Source organism: Coturnix japonica, chromosome 11 (assembly GCF_054131305.1).
Source record: "Coturnix japonica strain WE chromosome 11, WE-NBRP24, whole genome shotgun sequence".
Lineage (NCBI taxonomy): Eukaryota > Metazoa > Chordata > Aves > Galliformes > Phasianidae > Coturnix > Coturnix japonica.
Genome location: NC_140673.1, coordinates 7,518,550 through 7,546,523, shown reverse-complemented (window position 1 = coordinate 7,546,523; position 27,974 = coordinate 7,518,550). Strand labels below are relative to the sequence as shown.

The 27,974-nt window shown below is 39.0% G+C and overlaps 2 long non-coding RNA genes across 4 annotated transcripts in view; both read left to right on the top strand.

Annotated features, from left to right (window-relative positions):
• LOC107317078 (uncharacterized) overlaps window positions 1–8,950 on the top strand; it is a 93,375-nt gene extending 84,425 nt beyond the window's left edge. The window contains exons 7-9 of the long non-coding RNA XR_001556723.3: window positions 6,418–6,586; window positions 8,505–8,635; window positions 8,719–8,950. This is a non-coding gene — a long non-coding RNA (uncharacterized LOC107317078). The remainder of the gene's footprint in view (window positions 1–6,417; window positions 6,587–8,504; window positions 8,636–8,718) is intronic.
• Window positions 8,951–10,385: 1,435 nt separating this feature from the next.
• On the top strand, window positions 10,386–26,696 carry LOC146759002 (uncharacterized). 3 transcript variants are annotated; one of them, XR_014932986.1, is made up of 4 exons: window positions 10,433–10,562; window positions 25,657–25,731; window positions 25,863–25,960; window positions 26,594–26,695. It is a non-coding gene; the product is annotated as an uncharacterized LOC146759002 (long non-coding RNA). The 3 variants fall into 3 exon arrangements; XR_014932987.1 differs by lacking the exon at window positions 25,863–25,960 and having other exon boundaries at window positions 10,386–10,562; window positions 26,594–26,696; XR_014932988.1 differs by lacking the exons at window positions 10,433–10,562; window positions 25,863–25,960 and adding an exon at window positions 16,503–16,641 and having other exon boundaries at window positions 26,594–26,696.
• Window positions 26,697–27,974: the final 1,278 nt, after the last annotated feature.

Sequence of the window (27,974 nt, the reverse complement as noted above, 5' to 3'; positions counted from 1 at the left end):
GTCCTCTCCTCCCCCTGGCAAAATGAACCCCGCAACAATGGGAAAAAACAACTTTTTTTCACTACCAAATTTTGCAATGAATTCATTTCCATATCTTTGCCCTTTGAGCATCGTCTTAAATCTGTTCTGTCAGAGAAACCATCATATATCCTTGTGATTTTCTTAACTTGTTCTTTCTTATTATAATACTAATTAAATGGCTGGTGAAGCAAAGGACAGGCAATGCTGGACAAATTACACTTAGCTCCAAACTATTTCTCTTATCTTTAAACTGACTCCAAAATCCATGACTTTAAAGTGCCACGGTAATAAAATTGCTAAATCGGTGGAATGCTTAAGCTGGATGATAATTTCTCTTATCACCATGTAATGTGAAGAGGGAAACTCTAATTTTTTTTGGAATAAAGTAAGTAATTTAGCTAAGTGTGAATTGTTCAAGTTATGATTTGTTGCTTAATTTTAAAAGTTTTAAAACAAAAAATAAATAAATAAATAAAAATTGTTCAGTTTAGGTTCATTCTTCTTAAAAATGCACCAAGTGGATATTTTGGAAACAATGTGCAGATAAGAACAAACTTTCATCCAAGTAATTTTATCTGAAAACTACAAGTTTTTGATTGCACACAAGTGAGAAATCACACTTAGTACACAGGATCAACATATCATCTCACTATCTTCTTTTCAGACGCTCAGCTTAGCATTCTTGTGCCTTTGATTTGGTTTGAAATACACTGTTTTTCTATTAATCTCTTGACCATTTCCCATTTTCTAAAATACCAAATATTCTGAAATTTACAAGTTCACTTGTGTAAGATTTTTTTTCAGCTACCTGTATTTTTAAAAAGCCAGTTCTTCATGAAAATTACCTATAATAATTCTATCATTAAAAATGCAGGGATGGAAACTGTGTTGTAGGTGAGGAGTGAGCAGTGTGATTTCTAAATGTCTACTATTTCTAGTGCCGTGACCAGTGATCCCAAGACATCATAGGTTTTTATTTATGCAGTTTGATATGCAAATAATTCTGGAGCTCTGATCTCTAAACCTCCATTCCTCATTTTTTCTTGCCTATAAACTGGTGATGCTGTTCATCAGGGTCTTTTCTCAGTAAGTACACATCACGGAGGAAAAGTACATCGTGGAGAAAAAAACGGTTGCAAATTGACTGGCTTGTATCACCCAGGGGTACAGGAGGCAGGATCTGCTTCTCTTCTGAAACTCTGTGGTGGAGCGTAGGTTTAACTGCTTTGAAACTCATGGGCTGCTTTTCATAACTGCAAAGGCTTATACTGATGCAAATCCATTTGGCCTGATTGCATTCTCATATCAGCCTAAAAGAAACTATTCTGCAGTCAAGGAACTTACCTCAGGGTACAAAAGTAAAGTAAATCTTTTTTAACTTGGAAAATGTGTCATTGTGGGCATCTCAGGACTCGCATTCAACAGGCAGTGCAGTATTTTTTTCCCATTGGCAGTAGACATTCTGCAGAACTTCCCTCTAGCTTAGGAATAAGATCTCTTGTGTGAGCATGAAATGAAACAAGATTTTCTTCCTTTGGTTTCACCTGATGAAGCCCCACCACTTCAGAGCACATCAGTGCCAGCCTGCACTGTGTCCCCAAGGTGTATTTACTTCCCACAAAGACTCAGGTCCACGCCGAGCAGTGCAGCATTTTATCCTGCATGATGCAGGGCTTTGTCTTCTTTGCTCTGCTGTTTATTTTATAGCAGTGGTAATATAAAATATGTTTGGTTAATAAGAACCTTGCCTACGGTTACCTCAAGAGACCATTTGCTTTATTCATGAGACTTTGTGCCCAAAGTTGGATACTAAACCATAAATAGAATGATGGAGTATGAGGTAGGAAAATTGAGTTATTCCTGCATTATTCTGCAGGAATAAGGGGGAAAAAAAAGGAAAAAAAGAAAAAAAATAACGAGCCAATAATTTTCATTTAAATCTACTTGTGTATGGCACCTTTTCAAGTGAACGCGTATTTCTATTAAGCAGGGATGTCAAGTCAAATAGTGCTATTTATGCATTTATCTGTAGCAGTTCTGCTCAACTTTTATCCATACGTTGTCCTTCAAAGATGGAAATGTATCTGGAGGCAGTCTTTTTTAACAACAGAAATCTCCTTGATCTGTCATTGTGGGACGGGGATGGGGGGAGAGCACTGAAGAAAAATTCAGCATTAGCAAGTGTTGTGAGAAAACCTTTACGTTCCTCACAAGATTTAGACAGTGCTTTTGTAATGCCTTTGCATGTTTCAAAATGTATTAAATAGGAAATAGATAGACAGCTTTAAAATGATAATCTTCCAATCATTTTTTCCCAGACAAAAAAAAAAAAAAAAAAGAAAAAAAAGAAAAGCACATAAAATGAGTGTTTGTGTGTTGCTAAGTCTTCATTAAAAATACTGACACATATAATGCGGGTCATAATTTTTCACTGAAAGATGGAAGTGTATGTGATAGCTCTCTATTAAAAGATAATTTAAGCTGACTCCAGAACGTACTCAGGTTCTGATTTCTATTGATATCTGCTTTTGTTGTCAGTTTTGCTTGCGTTTTCATCACAAGCGATGGTTGTTTAAGTGGAGAAATGCAACTCCTGGCCTGGAAGGATCATTTTGCTAATCTCCCTGAAAGTTTCCCCCAGGTATTCTTTCAATATGAGGTTGTTGGTAGGAGGCAACTTAAACTTAATATAAATCCTGGGTTGGTTTTTTTTGGAGTTTGATTTTAAGTTGCATGACATACCACAGTCATATAGAAGGCTATTTACTCGAATTATTCATTTGTTCGTTCTGCTGTCCCCTAAATCTAAGACCCAGTTGGAATAATGTTTTCCTGTAGCTGCCCTGGCAAATTTGCCTTTTATTACAGGAGAATCACACAGCTTTCAAATCCAATTAGACTACTGCCATCCTGCTGTGACATACATTAAAATTTAGCAAATGAATCTTACAGAATGACCTGCTTCTTTTGCCGTAGTATTTTTTCATTTTTTGCAGTTCTTTTAGTAAAGGTTTCTTCAACCTGGATTTTTCTTTTTTCCTGCTTTCCTACAGTGAGCTCTTTTAGGAAAGGAGAAAATAAGAAAACACTGAAAATATTTTCAGAGGCAATGCTGTAAATGGTGCAGTAAATTCCATCTCAGATAAGCAAGATGACCCACAAGTTTAAAAGAAAACAACCCAAAGATAGAACCATTTCCAGGGTCTAAGTGGCAGGAGACCCCACAAGGCAAAATAATAACAATAATAATATTAAAAATATATTCACATGTGATTTAAAAATCCATATCTCATTAAGCATGTGATGCCACTGTCCCAAAGTTACATTGTGAACTGATTTCACCAAGAAATCTAAGATTTATTGGAATTTTCCTCAGTAAAAAGACACTGGCAAAATCACGGATCATTGAAGCCAGTTCCGGCTGATTCATGCTGATTGACTGAAGTCTTCATTTTTTTAGGTATGAGGTTTTCCAGTCTACCATATCAGAATATGAACTAGCACACTAAATATTTCATTCTGTGTAAAATTAAGTATCACAGGCTTTAATTATCTTCATCAGAAGTGTCCGTATTGCAAGTAAAGTAGCATCAGTTCAGGAGAGTAAGAGGGGACAGGCATAATAATTAATGCATAAATAATCAGAGCACGTGACTTCATTAAAATTTATTGTAGAAGTATGTTTTTATAATCTAAATTCCCTTTAAAGGGGCATTAAAGCGTTCTGTTCTGGGGCACTGGGTTTTTGGAGCTTGCAAAGACAATCCTGGCAAATGGAATGTTGCATAAAGCCACACATAAAGCTTGTGGCACCATAAAGCCCCATCCTGCTCTCCTATGTCCCATCAAGGGAGCTTGGCAGCCATGAAAGGGGAAGTGTGCAGTCAGGAGTTCTACCTGTGTAGATCAATCCTTCACGAACCAGAGCATGCCTTTCAGATTTCCTTCAGGGACAGATCAGATTGTCTAGGTACCAAGAAGGCACAGGAGATGAAGTGCTCTGTGAGCTGGAAGCCTGGGAGTTGGCATGAGATACACACCATGTGTCTGCACAGTGCATGCCTGAGACTGATCAGTTCATGTACCAGCTCTGGGACTAATGAATTTAGCATAAACTTTGCCTCTCCTCTCCAGGAGACCAAACATAAATGCAGTGTGTCTGAGGCTCTTGTCTAGCTGCTGAGTTCTTATTTTGAGCTTAAAAAATGAAATCTCACCTGACCATGGTCAGGACTGTGTTTGCTTAAATACTGTGATAAAACTGTTCTATGTGAAACAAAGCTTTCCATAGTGGTTTTGTTTCATTTATCTATTACAGGTTATTTTCAACCATGGGTTTTCATTGTTTAATTCATCTTGTCTTGTGATATTATGAGATTTTTATGCTGAGACCATCCTGTTTACTCATGTACTTAGTCTGTCCGCACAGTTGCAGCTGTCCACCCTTTGCAGTCGTTATGGTCTTGCAGAAGCAGTCTGTGTACACCACTGTTCATGAGCATTTGGAGTCATATTTGCTTCAGCGAGTAATCTGGTATCACAGTGTACAGGAACTCTTTCTATTAGTTTTGTTATAATTTTTTTGTCAGAATGTAGAATCCGAGCTGACTTAACAGGGTTGAGATTGTGTTAATTTTGCTCTTCTGCCTTGTTGCCTTTTGATGCTGTTCTTTGTATTACAATTTTACCAGTTCTTCATCAAGTCTATTCAATTTCCAAGAGAGTGTGCCTGGAAGTAATCATCATCTTCTCCCTCTCTGATACCTGTGTTTTCTACTCAGTGACTCACTCAGAAACCATTTCTCTTCTCAACATTTTAATAGAAATGCCAAAGGTAGTAAGTCTACTTTAATGACTAAGTGCATTGAAAATCAGAGTGGATACATTAAAAAGAACGTTAGAGCTTGTCCTCAAAAAGCATTTGAAAGCTCACCAGAAATATGGCTAATCTTTAAGAGCGAGACTATGGCTGTGGTGTTATGCAGTAGGAGCCCATTCCATAGGGGATGGAGATGCCCTCCATCCTGAGGGCACTTTTTTGCAGCTCCTTTTGAGGTACAACGAGGTCAAAGAATTTCCCTGCTCGCCTATTCTACTGGGCCAGAGGGTGGGAGGATGAGAATAAGCAGGTAAAGACCAGGGCCTTATTTTCATCTAAGTCTCTCCTGAGTGGTCTTTTTTCTGAATTGAATGGATAGTAGTTTACTGTTCCGTTTTGTTCAAGGATTGATACACAGTCAGAACCTAGCCTTCTGTCAGAAATGATGAGAACCAGTTGTTTTTAGGTCACTGATTCATCGGTGGCACTTTTTCCAGCTGAACTAATGGTGCTCCATCTAGCTGTTCTCCAGATCTTATTTATGTTTTATTTACATCAGCTTCTCTCCAGAGCCAACAGGCACAATCATTAGCAAGGGATTCTTGTGCTCTTTCTGGCTGGAAAAGCCCTCGTAAAAGCTGGAGGCTGTTACAGAAGTGTAAGAATCAACAGTGTGTGCAGCCAAGCTCCTGGCTTGCTTTCACAGGGCAGCCCCTCTGGAAGCAGGGTTCTCAGTGTGAAGCACTCCTCCATAAGTTATTACCATAACGAGCAGTGATCTGACCCGTAGGTATTAGACTTGAGAAGACCTCTGGAATCCCCTACTCCAAACTCTGCAAACAATGAGGGTTGACATGATCTACGATCCTCCGAGATTAACATTTGCCTTGAAATCAGTGACCCTTTCAGCTGTATTACTTCCCTGTTCGCTCATTTGATACTATTTAATCTACACTTTTCCCTTCAGTAATTTTGAGCTATTACTATACTTCTACCTGCTTTCCCTATGCTGCCAACAGCCTTCCCACAGCAGCCTCCAACTTAGTTTTGTTAATTCTTCCTAAGTACTCATTGTTGTATTTTGTCACTTTTTTCTCTAGACAGGGCAAATTCAGCCGGTGATTTTCTTTCCTAACCACTTTTAATACAATTGTGTCTTAGTTTCAGCTGGAATGGAATTATTTTCATCAGATTGTCTGGTATGATGCTATGCTTTTGGTTCAAGGAGAAAAACAGTGTTGATAACACACTGATGTTTATAGGTGCTGTTAAGCAGCACTGTACAGAGTCGAGGCTACTCTCAGTGATGGGCTCAAGGAGCTGGGAGGGGGCAGAATTTGGACTGCTGATTTACGCTAGCCAAAGGGATATTCCATACCATATGATATCCTGTGGAAGGAGTTTTGAAGGGGATGGGATTTCAGCTCTTCCTTTTGCTGTTCAGGGGCATGCTGGGCATTGGTCAGAGGGTGGTAAGCAATTGCTTGTGCATCACTTCTTATATACGTTCATATATATATGTATATACATGCATATACATATATTCAAACTGTTATCCTTTTCTTTTTCTCTCTTAGTATATAGTTTTATCTCAACACACAAGTACTACTTACTTCCATCCCACTGGGCAGGAGGTAATGAGTGAGAATGACTGAGCAGTGCCAAGGTACCCCCCGGGTTAAACCACAACAGATAGTTACTGGCCTCTGGACTTTGGGGATTTTGTCTGTCTGTTGGCTGCCTCGGGTAAGTTTCTTTATTTTAACTTCCACTGTTTGCTGGTAGGGAATGCTCACAGTAGTGCACATGTTGTCTTTACTTGCAAGGACTGTGTAAAATGTTATTTTGATTCCATGTAAAAAACCTTCTTTCATGTTGCCAATAGGACAGTAATCAGCGGGATAAGCAGAAATCAGTGAATTTTACAGAAGCCAAAGGTAAAGTCACTAAACACCATGGAAATCTGCAAATGATGCAGTTCAATACCCACTTGTAGGAGGGGATTGCCTTTTAATTACTATTAAAGAAATTAGAAGTAATATTTTAAGTCCCTCAATCCTTACGGTCTCCACAGAGCACTCTGGAACAAACTCCTTTGCCGATTAGCTGCCCATCTTGAGTCACATAAAGCCACAGTGCTTCACCTGTTGGCATGCAGGGTTCTCACCTGGTTTCCCTGTGCAAAGAATTGCCCAGAGTACCACATTTTATTGCCTAGTCAATGGCTCACCTCCCAAAGCATAACATTTAAAGAGTGAGGTGAAATAAGTCAACGTCCAGTTAGGTCACACTGATTTACATTCAGAGTGAAGAGCATATACTGATAGTAATATTACCAAAGGAAACACATGGCTTATCGTTTTTAAGAATAGCTTTTGTATGGAAGGGATGGACGGGTTGGCATATAGTGTTTGTTATATTATATTAATTTGCAAATAAATTTGCATAATGTGCAGATAAGATTATTTCAAAAGAATTTACAGGACCCCCATCTTATTTCTTTTTCAATGCATTGTGAAAAACTAATGGGGGAGAGGAGAATTGATAAAAAACATAAACCTCTAATTAAAGGCATCTGTATGTGAAGGTTCTTTCCTTAGAATGTTATTCAATGTTGCCACCTTCAGGCCAAAGTGTGTCTAACAAGTAGGGAGATTTGAGCAACCCAGAATTTTATTATTTTGTACTATTACAGTTATTAAGCCACTCCAGTGCTTCCTCTTCTGTGTGCTGGAATGGCGATGGCTGGCAGTGGTAGCAGTGAGAATCTGGAGAAGTTAAATTCCTTGAGCTTAAGGGAAGAGAAGCCGAGGGGAGGAAAGAACCACAGCTAAAACAATAAACTTAGACAATAGGTGGTTTCCTTTAAATAATCATCTCAGAGAATTAGAATTTTTCTCGTTAACTGTCTGCAGGTTTCTGCAGAACCACAAAGCCGTTGTGGTACCTTCCTTCTTGCAGATTTCTTTCCCAGACTTTGACTTTCTCCTTTGAATTCTAACTTGGCAGAGTAAAGGTGAGTTGTAAAGTGTATAGATTTGGCTTGGTTGAAATTTCAATCAAAGTTTAACTTGAACTTATAGGAGGTATTCGCTTACTTATGTAGAGAGAGCAAATTCTGACAGAAAAGAAAGAAACTCGTGGTATAGAAACTACACATTGATCTCGATCTATTGCAGAAGTACTAAATGTGAGGCTCTCTTTAAGGGTTCGATATTAAAATTGATTTTAAATGGCTAACCCTCCTAGGTAGGCACTCACATTAAGTAACATTCCCTTTGTCCTCACCCTGCCTCTGCTGGTTTCTTCCAGTGCTGGGCAGGGAGACCAGTCTATGGCGCTGAGCTATTGATTAACTGGTGGCACAGTCCCATTTTCTGTGTATCCAAGCTTAAATCCTTTTGAAATACAGCATTGCAAAAAACAGTGCCTTCCACCCAAAGAAAAATGTCATACTGTTCTGTTACAACAATGGCAAACAGTCTCTTTGGACTGAGGAATAACGCTTCACTTCCTACTTAAATGGTTTTGCACTGTTGCTCTAAAGAGCTGCACATTACTCCCCACAGGTGGCTGCATTTCAGTGCCTAGGTGAAGCGAGTCTATTTCATCTTTCAGCCGAAGTGAGTACTAAACATAACATAGGGCTCTTCTATTTCCACAGGCTATTAACCTTCCAAAACATTCACCTCGGAGGCTAAACTTCGCAGTACTTCAGCTTCAATTCTGAGAAATGTCTCTATTCCACAACAACATGATAAGTGAGAGTGAATTAAGTCCCTTGTGCACCAAATGGTAAGCATATGCTAAAGATAAGTAGGGCTTAAACGGCTTTCTGAACTTAGTCCTTCTCAAAAGTAACATTTTTATTTTAGCAGGTTTGAGCAATACCTCTTCATCCATCTTTAAATAACAAGAGAATGGCAATAAGAGACATGATCTGACTGAACTTCTCTCTATGAAAGCATTTTAAATTATTGCTTTTCGCCCACAGTATTTTATGAGGATTTGCAAAATGCAGCAGAAATTTGGAGGAACTGACAACAGACCTCTCCGAAAGAAACCAGTAGGTCTGCAAAGACTTATAAGTGTCCTTGACCTTAAAAAAAAGGGGGGCGGGGGGGTTGGGGGGTGGAAGGGGAAAAAAAAAATGAAGACACACAACAAACTAGATTTCCTATGGTGTGTCAGGGGGAAATCATAGGATCAGAGAATGGCTTAGGTTGGAAGGAACGTTAAAGATCATTGAGCTCCAGCCCCACTGTCATGGGCAGGGTTGCCACCCACCCCACAAGATCAGGCTGCCCAGGGCCCCATGCAACCTGGCCTTGTGTGCCTCAAACTGACAACAGAATCACCTAAACAAGTAGTTTATACTCTGTTAGTTGATGGTAATCTTTGCTTAAAAGGACAGCTGGAAAGGGTTGTTTACAGAAAGTAGTTGAGCTGGTTATTAAACCACTGCTAATTCAAGAGCTTAAAGTGAGTACTATCCCAGGCAAACTTCGTGGGAGGAGCATTGTCATGGACAGGGGGTATGTCTATATAGACTACATCTGGGTTAAACAAGATGATGCAAATGTCTATAAACTATTGCTAAAAACTGTTATAGAAAAAGGTAATAGCTAAGTATTCAATATCTCATTTTCATTCCCACCATTGTTTAGAAAAAGATGTAGCTGGAGATGAAATATACTCTGCATTTCTAAAGCAGACAATTATAACCAGGAAAATGAAGTGATCAGTCAGAAATGCTTCCTACAATAGAAGGAGGAAATAAAAGTGAAATTAGCTGCTAAGGGGTGAAAGTGCCTCCAACAATAATTCAACATTCAGTCACTGGTAAAAGGAGCTTAGTGGTCCAAATAACAGATTTTGAAATATTTAATCTTCAGGATCTGCGGATTTATGTATAGGAATAGAAGTTTTGACTGTTTTCTCAAATTAAATTGATTGAGCTCTGTGCATTATATTACGTGGTTTTATGCTGATTAGATTTAAAACTAAAGGTCTTTCTGCCCAAGAGATATTCCAAGACTCAAGATTTCATCATCATCATTACCATTATTATTATTATTTTAATATTGTGGGTTTATATCAGGGACACTGCAGCATTGTATCTTCATCCACGGTAGCTCAGAAAGCAGACTGCCAGTTGGCTGTCACTTTCCACTCGAAAAGCTGCTGTGGTTCAGCATGACTACATGGGGGCATTTATAATACACTCATCACAGTGGTATCTGTGCGCTGTATAATCACTGAAGTGCTTGAGAATGAATGGCTTATATGTATGTAGAATATTATTGCTGTATGCTTAATTGGGACATGCTGAATAGAGATAGCTGCATTATTGGGTCGATTTCCTTGGAAACTGATGACAGTGTATAGTAATAACCGTTCATTAATGAAGATGGTATTGGCATATGTTCTGCGTAAGAGGCCTGATTTAGATTCTTCCAAATAAAGTGTTGTTTAGCCTGGTGACAAATGTATGTGAAATACGAAACTGTTTATTGTTGTTTTTTTTTAACATGCGAATTGTGAGACCAAGATGAAGAAGTGTATTCTCCTGGATCCTCGGGTGGCTCAATTCAGGCTGGCTGAGTTCAGTGCACCGGCTGAGAGCAGGGGCAGCCTGCCAGCACAGCTTCACTTTCTTTGAATGTTGCACTGAAATGCTCGTGGCAATAGTTCTTGCTTGACGTTTCTGAGCTCATCATAGGTGAGTAAGTGCTTTGCCATGCCATCCAGTTATGAGTTTGATGAAGATCACCGCGGTGCATCTTCCTCCCAGTTTTCCCTAGTGGAAGACTTCAGGGTTTTGGAGGGCATATGCAAGCACGTGGCTCTCTTCAGTGAGTTTCCTTGTCAGAGCCTTGCAAACTCAGCTTCAAGCACAGATGGGTCCAAGTAGACACTTTCATTTGAATTCAGTAAGTCTCCTCAGCCTGTGGTTCAGTCAAGAGCAAAGCAGGAGTTCTGCTAAATTAAGCTGCTGTCTGTGGAAGAACTAATGTAATTTTTAGTGTTGAGAAACACTGCGGTTTGATAGACTCGGCACATAGGTGGAACTGCTTCCGCACTATCATGACAGATAGCTTTAAATCATTTACTTAGCTGTAATATAGGAATGTATGAATACATGCCTTCTTCCATAACAATTTTGATCATCTATCATCTGAAAAAACACCTGTCTTCTTCACAGGAGAGAAACACAAAGTCTTTGATTTCTTTGTTAGAAAAGTTGCCATATTAGTAAATGTTGTATTATTTGTAGCAAGGTATTAAAATAAAAAGTCCACAAATGGTCATTAATAATTTACAGCCTCACTCTACAGCTGGTTAAGCACCTTGGACTGTCTTGTTTTACCAAGGAGCTAAAGAGAGTTTACCATTGCTTCTGTGTGGAGAAACCCTAGAGATAGTGATAAAATCATTTCTCAGTAAAAGAATCTGCAAAATTACCAGCGGGTGTGATCCCAGAAATTGTTTCAGCTTTCTTTTCAAATTCGGTGTTTCTTCAATACCAGAAGTATTGTTTTCTGTATCCGAAATCCTTTAAATATCAGTAAATCCTTTTAAATTATAAAATGGTTCTGGTAATTGCTGGAAAGCTGTCTTAGTAGGACTGCTTGAAATATACATTGTATTTTTCTGTGCAGCTCCAGGTACTGGAACACCTACCTGCCTCCCTGGTGAGCAGGGTTACTCAACGTGTTCAGTGCAGTGGCTCTCCCTGGCGCCAGCTCACTGCTTTTTGTGGAAGTGGGAAAGAATCAGGGGTGCCTCCTTGAGGAAACTCTCAGCATGACTCTTGGGACAGGCCATAAAAGCATTTCACGTACTAATATTCTACTCACAGTTGCAGTTGTGTCATCTAGATGAGTATCTCCAGATTTAGAGATGTGAGAACAATGTAGCCCTGTTAAATTATCTGTCAGTTATCGGTAGTCAGATCCTAGATAATTAAAAACAAACTTCTTGTTAACAGACAGTGGGAATCAATTCTTTGCACAGTCCTAATTTATTGTATTTCGCAGAGAAGGTGAATCAGAATCCTGATTATTGTTATTCTCTGTAAGCCCTTTGAAGTCATAGGATGAAATAAAATTATGACTGAGCCTAGCGATGGGCAGGGATCGAGACGGTTTTTCTCTCTATCATGAAGCAGAATGGAGTGTTATGAAAAGGCTTTCTTGCAGTTTAGATTTAGGAAAGAAGAGTCAAATTGCAAAACAGAACATTAAAGAAAGGGAAAGCTATATTCTGAAATAGGCAGAGAGAGACCATTTCAACTCTTCCCAATTTGCTAGAAAATATCTTTGCCTCTCTCATCATCGCCTTTCATTTTCCCCTCTCTACTCTCTGTTAAAATAGTCACTGAGTACCTAAAGCTACAGCAACTAAACAGCTTGAGTGTGGGGTAAGTTTATTGCAGAATTGTCTAGGGTCTTGAAAGAACTGTACATCATTATGCAAATATATATGCAATAGGCTAAATGGTGTAGCAAAGAGGAAAAGAAAGGAAATCCCTCATGGATAGATAAGAGAATTGACACAAGCATTTCCTCAGAAGCAATTGCGTCACATTGTGAAAATACATGCTCGGACCATTTTAATACTTTCTGTTATTTACGCAGTAGACCAGAACGGCTCTGAAGCTTACTGCAGTGTTTATTCAATAGACTAAGTCTGGTTTCTTTGGCCTATTTTGTAAATATTTATTTGAGTAATTCTGAAAGGGTGTATTTTACTCAATGGGCCATAGTGGCTTCTCTGGAGCCTGTTATGTTGTACAGTATTTTCTAGTATATTGCAGCCCCTATGTTAATATAGATACAGCGATCTTCATGGCATGCTTTTTAACTGTGCTCCGAGGACTGGTTCCCTAAGTCTCTCAAGTACCTGGATGGAATATCAGATTGCTCCAAGCAGTCTTACATTGTGCCAGGCTTCTGTCTTACTCTTTAAAAAATGAAAACCTTTTGGAGATGAGAAGGTGGGAATTACACCACTGTCCAAAGATTCCTGGAGGAGCTTACAGTTAAACTGGCATGAAAGAAGCCCAGTTCCCTCCAGCTTCCAGTAGTCTCTGCATGCTTGCTTGAAATATTTGTTTTTGAGGTTTATCTATGAATGCCTTAACATTCATATTAACATTAACATTAGCTTAAACACAAAGAATTTAATGTATTTTTCTGACAGCTATTGACCTTTGTCTTTCACTGATTCTTTTCAGTATTCCCCACTGAGGATCTGCATGTTTCTTAGCGACCCAAAAGCAAAGCTGTAACATCCTAGAAGTGTCCTAGGTACAGATGTTTACTTACAAACATGTTTTGGGGAGAGAGGCACTTTTGTGAACAGTAGCTACTAAAGACTGCAAGGCTTTTCACCTCTGCCTGGCTTTCCTGCAGAGTGGCAAAGCCACAGCTTGAGTTATCTTAGATGCTGTGACAGGGTGAGGATCCCATATTAGCCATGAAAACACCTTTTAGGTTAAAAGCTAGATTGGACTCTCAGTGCATTTTAGTTGTATCGCTGGAAGCGTTTTATATTGTCATCTCTGCTCTTTCCCTCATGTTAGCAAAACAAAATTGATTAGTGTTTGTTTGTTTGTTTCTGCCTTTTCTTTTTTTCTTATTTCTTTCAATACTGTTGACATTACCAAGGCTAATGCCCTGTAAGAGAGAAGTTTGCATATTCAAATTTTACTCCCTTAATTACAATCAGGCACACTTGATTATGCTGCTGAGCCCCACAGCTGCAAATTTGTAAACAAAGGTTACATGCTTAGAAAGGAAAATGCTTTAAGTCATGTTTCTGCGATAGGCTTTTCTTAGTCCTTAGTCTGCTGTTAATGTGAAACCCAGAGCCAATTTAAATTCCTCATTCCTAGACTGGAGCACATGTTATTCCAGGGGCTCATTTGTGGTCATTTTGTTTAGGCTTGGGATTGCTTTATTTCCATTTTGTGTTTGCTCACCTAGCTTGGAACCCATTGCTTTCTGGTTGGTTGGACTGAAGCAACTAAGGTCAGGTGAGTGTGATGAGGCATCTATAAAAATAACAGGAAAAAGAAGCCATGGATTTTCAGCTTTTTTACTTTGTGTTTTTTGTTGCTGTTTGTTTGTTTTATTTTCTTTCTCTTTTTCACCTCTGCTCTTCTCCCATTGTGTGGTCTAAATCCTTAAAGAAGTCAAGAATGCTGCGTTTCTGCTGGAAGTTGTGTGCTCCATTCGTGGAGCTGAGGACATAGGTTGGTGAGATATTTTCCTTTTTTGGAAGACATGTTTTTTTTCCAAAATGCTTGTTTCTGCCCTTGTGCATTTGTCTTTAGCCCCACTCGGTTACATTTATACAGATCTTCTTTCTAAATGGATTATTCAGAAGATCCGGTAAAATGAAAAGCAGTGAACCCTGTAGAGCATCCTAGTACTGTGTATTTTCTCTATACCAATTAGCTTTAGTGATTTCATTAAAAGTACAGCTCCATAACTAGTGCTGGCATAACCAGGTGATGTGTGAGCTAGGTGGGGATGGGCACGGGTGAGGAACAGTTTCTGTTTAGATCACATAGATTAGATCGAAGTCATGAGTGTACTGTGCAGATGGACCCTCTCAGATACAGACAGTGGCATTAAGTTTTTGGATTTTTTGAGCATAAAATGCTATAGCAGTGCAGAGGGTTTGTTTTTCTAACAAATATGCAGCTGATTGAACCATCAAGTTCTTTTTGAGCACATATCTCCTAGTCTTTACAAGTAAATCCTGTTCTGGAACAGTAGATGCTTATTCCCACAATCCTAGGTGTTTAAGAAGCCATGTATACAGTGCAAAGTAGGTCTGATGTTCTACCTTGCTGTTATACTATATTTGTTTTACAAGGCACAAGTGACTGTACAAGCTATTTGTCAGTAGAGAAGGAGAGTGCTGTAGGCCAGAAGCTCTGAGATTTTGGAAGGTTAAGACATGATATACAGTGTTAAATTTTTAAGAACAAGTGTAGAAGAGATTTTTTTTTTTCCCCAGCATTGATCAAAACTTTAACACTTTGAGGTCTTCCATCCTTATTGTTTATGTATTGGCTTTTGCATGTTGTGAAATATATGTGACAAAATTTAGTACCTTCACAGACAATTTTTCCATAAAGAGGTGGATTTGGAAAATAGCAGAGTTCTTCAGGAACAGCGAAGTCTGCAGCTGATGCAGGGCATTTCCAGTTCGTAAGTTCTACTAGCTCATTTCGCTGAAGGATACAATGTAAGTCCAAGTCCACTCATCACTTTTCACATGCATCCCCTAATTAGTTAGGGAAGACCAACAGAAATTACCACAAACTCCACAGGCCTTCTGAGATAATCTAGTGGGAAGACAGCTGGCAGGACCTAAGTTCAAGGCATATCACAGCTACCTACTCACCTAGCAGAGTACAGCCTTAGGTAAATTAATTGCAATTAAGAAATACAACTTTGATCAAATCCCATAGAAGCAAAGTGTATACTCAGCCGCCCTGCATGCTGACCCCACTGTAAATATGCAAATTGCTGTGCTCTCATCTGCGACATTGAGACTTCACATCATGTGAAAAACAGATCTCTGCATTTTGTCTTAATTTTGCAGAATATTTGGATTCGTGGTCACAGCAGCAATACCTGAACTAGATTATTAATAGGAAGCAATGCGTTTTCTGAAGATGAACTAGTATCCAAACAAAGGGCAAGTTTTGGTTATCAAGATAAAGTATCTTCTTGTGTCAGTTCCTGCACACAATGCATTAACATTAATGACAGTTTCAGCCACACGCATGTGTATCTCTCATTAACTCTAATGGACAATACATGCACATAGATCTCTGGTTAATACTGAGGGGAATTTCATGTACGTGCAACACTCATTAGTATTAATGAGGGTTCTCCTGTGGGTACCTAATGATCATTAATGGGAGTTACACGCATGTGTATTCTCCATTAACATTAGTGGCACGTGCATCTCTCATTAATATTGATGAGAAATACGGGAAGCCATATCTCATTAATATTAGTAAGTGTGATGCACACACTGTGGGGAGACAGCTTTTCCTGCTATATCCTCAATGAAGGAAGTCTGAGCCGTAGTTAATTATTTTCTAATAATTGGTGTTATCTTTTCTGGCGAATTATCCAAGGTCTCGGCGACCTTTGCCAGAGTGCACAGGTTTCCTTCCTGCATGGATGATTTATTTGTGAAAAAGCCCAAACATTTTTTCTTTCGTACTAGGAGGTATGTCATCTTTGTAATTTTTCTAAGTAAGCACATTCCTGAATTGCTGCTATTTCAAAGAAAATTCTCTGTGTGCTTTTCACATCATAGGGGTGGAGCGCGCCACCTGCTGGGTTATTGATTATAGGCACATGAAATTTATTTCAAACTCTCATGATTGTAATGTTATTTTACGTTGTACACTAAAGCAGTGTTGTGTTAAACTTTGACATAGTTTCTGATGAATGTAGTGAAGATTAAAGGACATAGCCTCCCTTCGAAGAGGAAAAAAAAAGTATGAATTTACTACAGTACAGAGTTCTTCATCCTTCCAGTTACAAAGAGATTAAAGTTCAGATATTGCATTCAGTTCTGTGTCCCCCACTACAGGAAGGATATTGAGTTGCTCAAGCATGTGCAGAGAAGAGCTACCATGCCAGTGGGAGGACTATAAAATGAGTCATAAAGAACAGCTGGACTGAGAGGAGGCTTCATCACTCTCTACAACTACCTGAAAGGAGATTGCAGCGTGAAGGGTGTCAGACTCCTTTTCTCAGCTGGTAGGTAATAAGGCACAAGGAAACAGCCTCACGGTGTATCCAGGGTAGTTTAGATTGGATGTGGGAAAGAATTTATTAGTGGAGAAGGATGTTTGAGCATTGGAATGGGCTGCTCTGGAAAGCGATGGAGTCAATACCATTTGCGAAGGCACCCAGGTGATGTGTGGATGTGACACTAAGGAGCATAGTTCAGTGATGTGACTTGGTAGGCCAGGCTGATGGCTGGACTTGAGGATCTTGAAGATCTTTTCCAGCCTACGTGATTCTGAGATTCTATTTGATTTGTTGTTGCATTCAAATATGTATTTGCACACTTGCCAGATTGTCTTCATGATGGGGCTGACTGTGTTTTATAACTCCTTTTTGAACATCTGCCATTGGTGCTGCACACTGCCATTGCAGAGATTCATATTTTATGTGGTGGGGCAGACTTGTCCTTGTGAGCTGTTCCTGGAGAACGCTTCCTTCTCTCTCCGCTTTGGGGCATCAGCATCTGCATCAATACTGAAGAGCCAGGGAGAAACTGCACGTGGTCTCCATGTGATATGAACAGACAGGGCTAAGGAGGAAGGTTGATCTACCTGTCCGCTTATGTAAATGGAGAGTGGGGAGTGGTTGTGTAAAGTTATGATCTGGCAAACAAGTGATCTCACAGACGTACCCTATCTTAAGTTAAACTTTTCTTTTCCTGTTCTTTGTAGTATCTACCACCTTGTAAGCAGGAATTATAACCTGAATTAAGAAATCCAGATGCCACCATAATACTAACAGTAACAGCCATGCAGATATACGCTGTCTAAAACAGAAAATAATATATTTAGTTTGAAAATGGATTTTTGTTATATAGTCTTATTGCTTTTCTCACTTGCTTATAAAGAATTAGATTATCCATTGCCCGTGCAAATTAGTTAAAAACAAAAGAAAAAAAAAAAGAAAAAAAAACTACATTTGCAAATAACGAATGAAATCTAAAGGATTATGTTTAGCACAGACAACTATACTAAATCAGATTCCCTAAAGCTGAGGGAGAACAGCACACTTTCCTGTGCCAGTAAAGCCTCTGCTGCACTGGAAGACTTCAGTGCAGGGAGTGGGAAGATGATATTAGTGTGGCTATTCCATTTCAGGAGCCTTCTGGAGAGAGGGAACGAGAGCAGTTTTAACTCCCACAGGAGCTGTGCAGACAAACTGCCTTGTGTAAGCCTTTTCCATCTGTCCCAGCGCTGCCCCTTTGGCAGCTTGCACAGAGCATCCTTTTCTTATTGTATCGGTCCCTCATTATTACCGTGGTTTGAGAGATGTCACCACTTTCTTTAGTGGCAGATGTTTTATTTCTGCTACCTGACCTCAGCAGGGTCCATATGGACCCTGTACTTAATTTCTTTCAATTCACATGAAAATCAATAATGAATTTAGATACGGCAGCCATCAAAGCCTGAAACTCTATGTGCACACATGCAGACTCAGACATATGCTTGTATAAGGCATGCATCCACATTCACCAGTTCTTGAAAGTCAAATGCAGGAAAGGTGATTATAGTGCTTAAGGGTGACAGATGTCAGAAGACATCAAGGAAAATCATAACAGTAATACTCTGTTAGGCTACAGCAGCATTAAAGATTCTAATCTGTAACTACAGCTTTCACTTATAATTCAGAATTCAGCTGCTAAACAAACTAAATAATTTATCAAGTACAATATGTTTTAACTCTGCAGCTTGCAAAAGCTGTAGCCATGCTGTTGTTTCAAATAGTTACCAAATGGTGGAAATGTCGGGCTCTTCCTTAAATTGCATCTTCCTGAATTCCCTCGGTAGATGCGACTGATTTATTTTTTTTTTCTTTCTAAAGATGTTTTATTGTTTTTCTACTTTTCATCAGGGTGGGGTTGCCATGGCAATAAAGTAGGATGTCTTGCTGGATTTCACCTTTGCTGTCTTGCTTCATATGGTTCTCTCTCCTCTGAGCAAACATGGTGGACGCAGTGCACATACAGATGTCTGATTTCAGATTTCTTTCTTGAGTGTGCTTGGCAGCTGCTCTCCTGAGACAGACGAGGCAGCACTTCACAGGCAGCGATTCGCATTCATCTTCCCACTCTCTAATGGCCACCATCATGCTTTGTGAGTTCTCTTTTAAGATGGACAAAGCTTTTCATGAAAGACTTCCACTGTAAGCAGAAAGTTTTGGTTAAGTATTTCAAGTAACTAAGTGACCACATCAGTTCTCTTTGCCTGGAAGCTGGTCAGGGTTAAATAGTGAAATATGCCACAACAGAAATGAGAATCATCCATCTCGCATCCCAGCAAGATGCCCAGAACAAAGCTGGTTACAGGATTTGTAAGGCTAGTTTTAGGTTGTGACACTGCTGTTGCAATTGCAGCCCTGAAATCAATCTTTCTCCAGTTTTCTCAGTTGAGCTTCCGGGATATAACTGGTTCAAAATTTAAATCACCGAGATTAAGATTTTTCATGTTATGTCTATCTTTCCCTACATGTTTCAAATAATAGTTTGTAAATCTTTTGTCTATGTTGGAATTCCACAGTAGTAGCATCTCCAAAATCCAGATAAAAAGGGATAATAAATGCTAACCTGCATCACAGTTCATCGGTTTGGACCTTGCAAATGAGCTCTTCTCTCTTCAAGGATTACTGTCAGTGGAAATAGTTGATATTTTAGGATACACTAAAGAATAATGCATCCCAGGAATGTATCATTAATACCATTAGAATTTTAAATCCTATATCCCAGTAATGTGAAACTTCACTGAAGTATTTAGATTTCTCTCTACAATTCAGCCGAAGTAAAGCTGAAGTGATGTGTTTCATGAATTCCTGTGGTTTAGCTGCGATGCCTGCCTTGGCCTCTTCTTAGTACCCTACTTTAAATGGCAAAGCTAACAAGATGCTTCCTAATTTCCAGTTCGTGGTCTTTTTCTCTGCTTTTTTTTCTGTCTTATTCACTGGAGTTGCATTAAATTTCCGAAGTCCTCTGATGTCACTTATGTTGCCCTGGCAGAGCATCAGTGTCATTTTAAAGTATCATTATAATATTTGCTCATCTGACTGCATTGGTCTCTGACTGCCAGTCCTACTTTTTCTCTTGACTAGATAGTATTGGCATAATTATTATTCACATGTTATAGCACCCAAGAGATACGGACACTGTCTAGCTCTCACTTAGAAAACTTGCAATCTGGGTAGAAGGCAAGGAACAGGACATAAATAGCAAAACAGAGGGAAGGACGGGTGCAAAGAGTCTATACGAATCTGCATACTAAGCAGCAATATCCACACTATGATCCTAACGCATTTTGTATATTATGATAGAAGACTGAATGTGGGGAACCTCCAGAGCTTCTATATGGTTGGGTAGCTGTTCCTTCGTGAGATATTTTGTAGGATCTTGTGGGCCATCAAGCGTGCAGTTATTTGTCTGAAAATCCTGCAGTTAGCATAAGAGGTTGTCTTTCCAGATGAATGGGTGATTGATTTCTTAATGAAGAAGTCATTCCAAAGATTGAACAAAGTTTTGTGCGATGTAAGATAATTTAGAGCGCTTGATTTTGCTGAACTGGAACTTGTGTTTTGAGCCTGGTAATAATGACCTGCAAATACAGAATCATCCCTGCCATCATGACAAGAACTGTATGTCCTGTACAAGACAGATGGTACTTTTAAACCAGCCCTCATTCCAGCTTGATATATGTGGCCCAGCTTCCCTGGGTGTTGATAAGCCTTTCATCAGGGCAGCTCACAGTACGCAATTTTAATAGAAGCAGGTTCCGTACACATGCAACAGCATGTGTAGGTCTCTTGTCCTGGAAAAATGAAACTGTGGGTGCTGACTGCAGCTATTTCAAGAATGCACCAAATTCTGCATAGCGAGAAGAAGAAAATTTAAGACTTTTATGGGTAGTTACATCGCTTAGCATCTTCAACTGGAGAATTTCAAAGGTGAAATGCTCTTGAGTGCTCTTGCTCTTTCAAAGGTGAAAAACTCTTGAGTGAGTTTTACAGTTATCTACAGATTATACGTGATGAGACACAGAAAATGCAGATCAACTACTTCTTCAAATACGTACAAGAGGAAGTGATAAAATCAGAAATCTGATCCACCACCATTAGACGTTATAACTATCACATAGCCTGTGTCATGTTCACCTCATCTATTTATGATTGTAACTCATCTGCGCTCCTTGCCATTTAGTGCAAAGATAATGAGTACGTTTGGTGGCAGTGGAAGGGAAAGGGAAACCACAGCTATCTTTTGGGTGAGTGGTGAGTGCTGCTTATAGTCTAAAGTCCATTTTGAGTAAAAATCTGATGACTCTTAAAAATATGTTCCTGGACTTCTGTGCTGATCCTGCCAAGAATGCCAATAATCAACAGAAGTGATGTTGGTAACAGAAATTCTGGCCGTGTGTTTTGTTTATATTCCTATGCCATTTCTCTAGAAGAAAAAATGAACTTCAAATTAAGAAATACAGAAACTGTAAACATGGTTTTTTACTTACCATATTTGCCCAAAGCAAATCATAGCTTTTGCGTTCAGTTGTGTTATCAGAAACATCTAGCAGTATGTGATTAACAATTTTTTCATGGCCCAAGGATGCAGCTGACTGTGCTGAGGTGTATATTTCAATGCAGTTTCACCTGTGTGCCAGTGTGTTAGTTCTGCCCTTAGGTGATTCAAATAGTAAAGCCTGTGAGCTAAATATCAGCTTTGCTGTGCGTATAGTGACCGTGATATCTGCAATATCACATTACAGCAGAGATTCAGTCAGGTGCTGTTAATTTCCCCTAACTCTGTACAACGTTTTCATTAATAAATAACTAAAAAGATAGCTACCTCAGATTACCTTAATCCAAGGAAAGGAAATCCACATCTGTTGCTGGAAAGAATTCTTTCCTGATACTACTGTATGAAAAATTTTCATAGGCATCACTGCTTGTGATGAAATGCCAATAAAATGTAGCAGTGCAACTACAGTAATGGTGGACCATGTATAAGCTTTAACGTATGAAATATATTTTATTGTAGTCTGTCAAAGAGTTTTGCAAAGTGAAATACCTTAGATATATCATACTATGTAACAGCAGTAATAGGTAAGTTATTCATGTGGTAGTTTCTTTGTACTCGAGAAAGAATTGTCCCCCTGCACTCAGCTCTGTTGAGGCGCACCTCAAGTATTGCGTTCAGTTTTGGGCCCCTCAGTGCAATAAAGACATTGAGGCGCTGGAGCATGTTCAAAAAAGGGCAATCAAGCTGGTAAATGGTCTGGAACACAGGCCTTACGAGCAGTGGTTGTGGGAGCTGGGATTGTTCAGTCTGGAGAAGAGGAGGCTCAGAGGAGACCCTATTGCTCTCTATAACTGAAGGGAGATTGTACTGAGCTGGGGGTCGGCCTCTTTTCTCGTGTAACTGGTGATAGGAATAGAGGGAATGACTTCAAGCTGTGTCAGAGGAAGTTCAGGTTGGATGTTAGGAAACACTACTTCTCTGAAAGAGTGGTCAGGCAGTGGAACGGGCCACCCAGGGAGGCGGTGGAGTCACCAACCCTGGAGGTGTTCAAGGAACGACTGGGTGTTGTGTTGAAGGACATGGTTTAGTGAGAACTATTGGTGATTGCTGGGTGGTTGGACTGGGTGATCTTGTAGGTCTTTTCCAACCTTGGTGATTCTGTGATTCTGTGAAAGCTGCTTATAAGCTATTACAACTTTCATCTGTGCAGCAAATTCCCTTGTGCAGTACATGCTTCTACTTCAACTGTTATTTTACATATGCATGCATCAGGTATTTATTTGGCAGCCATTAAGTTGCAGTGTTAAAAGATTTATTAGTATTAATATTAATATTATTTACAATATAGCAGTGACTCTTCCTAAGGTGACAAATACTCAGTAACCCTTTTATTCACTTTCTAATCCTTTGGATGAGATGACCCGATACTGGTCACTTGTGACAGAAGCGGCAGTACACAGACCCACGACACCCTCTTTCCAGCAGCTGTAGAGTATATGTTTAAGAGGTTAATTCCAGCTTCCTTGTGCTGACCTTCAAATTACCAGCCTAAAAGGAAAGGTCTGGGTGAAAGCCATGACAATCCTTGAATGTATTTTTCTTTAGGACATCTTAGCAGGGGATGAGTGGAGATGAGTAAGACACTAAACCCAGGAGATTGCTGCTCTTTAAACAAACGTTGAATACCTGACCTATAATTGAAGACAGGCCATAGTGTCTTATTTCTTGTGGATATTATAATACCCACAGTTAATCATAGAGGCAAAGGTTTTGAGATACTAGCACAATTCATATTCTGATGAGCTAGAGATCTGTCATTTAAAAACTGAGGTACACTTTGTCTGTGTGAGAGGCATTTCAGATTACATGATCCTGTTGCCTATAATATTACCCCTTACTTTCATTTTTGTATGTTAGCAATACCCTGGAAAGAAGTATGACATACATAACCTTACATGGATTAGAAATTTGCTGTTATGTGCTTGTTAATGTTCTAATTGCCTTGCCGAACAATATCAATAAGCAAGCATCTTTTGCTTGGAAAATATTTCACATAAATTAAGCAGTGCATCTGTGCTCACTTCTATCTGTGCTAGTAGCAAACAGATGAGGTCTGAGTATTCTAAATACCAAGAATATTTTCAGTGTTGATTACAACAAGCAAGAACAATCAAACAAACAAAGCAACAATCCTTCTTGGTGGCTGAAGAGAACAGAGCAGAGTAGGTCAATTGTTGAGTTGGAAGCTCATATTAGACACAGCTTGAAGACATCAGCAGAACAAATCTGAAGAATTTAAATATGTCTTTTTTAAAAAATAAACAATAGCCACAACTCTTGTCAACCATACTGCTGAGGACATTTTTCCCACTTTCAGAAACCTGGAAGTGCTCCTTCTGAAAACAGGACCCGGCATCTATATCACAACACAAAGAGATGTTAGTGAGCTTCAGTCAAGCATCTCAGAAAAAGCAGTTCAGCTTTAGCGCAGATGCCACTCATTTTAAAGTTGTGAGAGGAAAAATGACATGCCACATATGTGAAATCTCAGTAGACTGGTTTTTTTTTCTGTTTTTTTTTTTTTTTTTTTTTTCCCATGAAGCATTAGCAAGGTTTTGAATAGCTGCAATTGCATATTAAAAATGTCCACGTGTATAATACATGAATGAGGGCACCTTGGCTGAATACATTATGGAACAGAGCTGTCATCTTTACCTCCTTCAGAAACTTGCTTTCTCTTGCTTATGTGTATAGACAATACTAGTGAGAAGAATGTAGTAACACTTAAATTAGACAGGGAAGCTAAGGCTTTAAATCTGTTTTTTTGTTTGTTTTGTTTTGTATTTTGTTATGTGAACATCACTCCATGAGTTTCTTTATTTCCCTTTTTTCCTGTCACTTTCAGAAATCAGGCTGTTTCTCTGAAGCTCTTTATTTAAGCACAAAACCTGTTACAGGATCATGTTTTATCCACAGACTGACTAGAAGGGTTTTTTTGTAGGGTTTTTGTTTGTTTTTCCTTCTGTTACTCATTAACCTCCTACTTGAACAAAGACATGATCCCATGTTTGTTTGTGGAACTAAGAGCTGATTCAGATACAGGAAAGGAATTTATGCTGCTGAATGGAGGCTGTAACATCTAGTGTGCTTGATAGTATTGAAATGATATATGCAAAAATCTCTACAGTTGTTCGTGTTTAGGATGAGAGCATGTAATAATGCACTTACTAGGCAGGAGCGACTCAGTGAATGTTTGGACAAGATATGTAGATTTTTATGCTGTGCCATTCAGTAAAATAAATATATTTCAATAAGCCATGTATTTTGGGCTCATGAGCCCGTTTCAAGGAAAAGATGCACAAATCTTGGATCAAAATTGCTTTTATTTTTTTGTTGTGGGTTTTTTTTTTTTGCCCTAAGAGTTGCTTTTCCTGTATAACCATTATTTTGTGGCTCTGTGCAAAGGCTCACAATTCAGCTTTTTAAAGATGCATTCTCTCTAATGATGGAGGGAAAACAAAAGTTTTCTGTTAACGGCAGCTTTTGTCTATGACACTGTTTTTTAGCTCTCGAGTGAGTAGAATTCGCTTATGCGTGTATAGCTCCGAGTGACGAGGCTTATGAATTGCTGTTATCATTGAGAGCTTGCTGAGAAAATGAAGTGCATGGCTACACTTCTATTTTATATTTCATGGAAATTAAAACTATTTGAGGCCCTGCATGCAGCCCTATACAGGTATCTGAACCAATTTTTTTTCCGTCTGACTGATGTTTCTCTGAGTCATTCATGCCAGTTTCATATGCAGAGAGATTTTGTAGGCTGTTTATGATCCTCCTTAGTGTATGCTTAAGCTCTCCTTTTTAACAGGGCTGGCAGTGCAAGGAAATGAAGCTCCTTCTGGACAATGTTTTTCAATGAAAGAAGTTGAAATGGTGTTTTGAAAATGAAAATCCCTGTATTTTGTGACAAAAACAAACAAACAAACAAACAAAAAAAAAACAACAACAACAAAAAAAACAAAACAGTGTTGAAGTAGGAGCAGACTCTTACCTACGTTTCCCAAATCTAATTATTAAAGAAGCCTGCTTTGCTCCTTCTTATCTGACCTTGAAAAATCACACAAACTCAGCAACCTTAAGTTTTCACAGATTCTGGAGCCTTTTGCAGGCTGTTCTGCACCTGTGCCAGGGCACTCCTTGGCAGGGGAGCAGCGGCAGAGTTTGTTAGCAACCCTGTGAGGCAACACTTTGGCAATTGTTATCATACCTGTGAACAAACATCAGTACTGTAGGAAAAAAGAAAGATGAAAGATCACTCAAATGGCAGAGGTACTGTTTGCTTAAGGGAAAAATGAAATCCGCAAAGAAAAGCTTTGGCAAGTAAAGAACTTGGGGTTTGTCATTACCTGAGGTGGAGGTTTAACTGTTCTTGTGTTGTTCAGTATCCTATGACACTAAGGATATGAAATTAAATTTCCTTTCTTCTCCAGGACTATTTGCAAGCTGCTTCAGAGTCCCACATCAACACTCACTTATTTCTTGAAAATGGATGTCAAATTGTGAAGGTAAGAAATCAAAGCTATTGATTCCTGTTTAAAATGATCAGATACTAGTTAGCAAAATAAGCTAAACAGCCTTTTGTGGGAAGTTTGGAACGGTCTTTTCACGGCACTCTTTTTATTTTGATAATTTTCAGAAATACATCTTAGAACAGGCCAAATAAACTGGTTAGATAACCCAAAATGAAGCATGAAACAACATTTAAATGATGTGTGACTTCATTCTTGCCTGAAGGTATGCTTCATGAAGAAAGTCCTCTGGGTATTTCACAGTGTGGTGGTACGCCTCCTGCTTTCCCAACCAGTTCTTACTGCCCTATCTCGCTGGGCTCCAGTGTAAGGCACTCTGGTAGCTACTCTGTCTGCCTCAGTCTCAGATAGCCTATGTAAGTGTCAGCTGAGGACTCTTTCTGTGCAATAGCACAGAAGCAGAGAAGCTCCAAAAACATCAGTGATTGATTTGCATTGTAGAACAGAGCTGTCTAAAAAGAATTCTCTCGAATTTGGCAGGCTTGCAGACAGGCTTTTTGCAAAACTTAAGTGTCTGATATGGGCTTCTGCGTGTGATGTACTGAAGTACACTTCTCTGGCTTTATGCAAGGTAGTAGACTCTAATGGAGCTGCTGAAAGAAATTCATTGAAAAGGGGGAAGGAACAGAACAACAAATACAGAAGAATAGGAGGGTTGAATGTGAGACATAAAAGCAATGTCTTAAGATGGATGAAACTGTGAGGAAAGAATACTTCATTATTGGGCTATGTTGAAGGCACAGCTCACAGTTGGCAGAAACAAGAAACAAAACAACCCTGCCTTTCTGTGTAGTGTTTTGTTTCTCACATAAGAAAATCTGTGGTTGGTTTTGCACAGCCATCCCAAAACCTAGGCTGGTGTATCCAGACTCATGGGAGATGTCATTGGCGCTGATGACCCCAAAGAAAGAAGAATTCCCCCGCAAACCATGTTACTCTGGTAAGGAATGACCTTGTAGCCCATTAGCTCAGTCAAGTAGTAAAACAGTGACAGTTTCTAGTCACACATATTTGGAGACTGGGCTGAGTTTCATGAACTTTAGTCCATTGGAATTTTGCATTGTTTGTACATATTATTAGCGAATAAAAGCTTTTCAATAGAGGCTGTTTTTTCTGTAGATTATTTAAGAAAAACAGTCAGATTCTCTGATGGAAAACTACTAGAACTCTGAACGTTGTAGGAATAGATGGGGAAGAAATTCTTTGCTCTCCAGTAAAATATCTAGCTTACTGGAAGCAGGCAAAATTTGAAGGCTTTAAAATATGCTTGTTATTTATTCTCTTTGTGGTTGGATTAAGAAACTGAAAAATTAATCTTCTGTCAGCATTAGTACCCTCTTAAAGCTAAAATTTAAGTTAGTAATAATAACAGACTTTCATGTAGTGATGTGGGGGTTAAAGAAACCAAATTAATAAGCTAGGCTTTTATGGTATATTAGCCAATTTCTGGTTTTGACTAGTTGAAGTAATTGTTCAAACCCACTGTTGGATTTTTGTAACTCTTCTGATGGTTTGGAAATTAGAGTCACTTATTTTTTAAGAGGCAGTAAGAAAAACGTGTAATTAGTATTACAGTGGGAAGCATAACCTGTGATCCTGTTGTACTTACTTTTAGTCTGAACAAACTTCCATTATTATAATGGAAATGAAAAATGTTTGAATCAATAAAGGATGCTGCAGTGTTACCTAGCAGAATTCAGGAAGCACAGCTGAGGATAAAAAATATCTATAGGCTGCCATGTAGTAGTTACAAATCCACCTTGTGAAGTCTTCACCTTTGTACTTTTTCTTTCTTCTATCTGAAAAGTAGGCTTAGTCAGGGTATTGATTTGTTTTTACTGCAGTTTTTAAACTGTTACAGTAGTTGTGACTCCTAGATACCATCACCTTGACAGCACTTGTAGGCTTGAATCACAGCTACCTGCTATGTTTGGAAAAGTCCTTAGGTTATGAAGGCCCTGCTAGATCATAACCAAGGTTATCTTACTACTTTGAAACACAGCGGTATACATCAATGGAGTATACAGCAAATGTGAACTTTAATAATAGTTTCTGATTTAAGCAGTAGTGATTTTAAGCTGGCAACACAATAAAATGAAGACAGGGGTTGTGAAGTGCAATTATTTATCAGTGTGGATTAAGAAAGACACGGAAGGGTCCATGGATTTACCAAATTATGAGATGGCTAATCAATTCACACTCGTTCTTTCATCCATTTT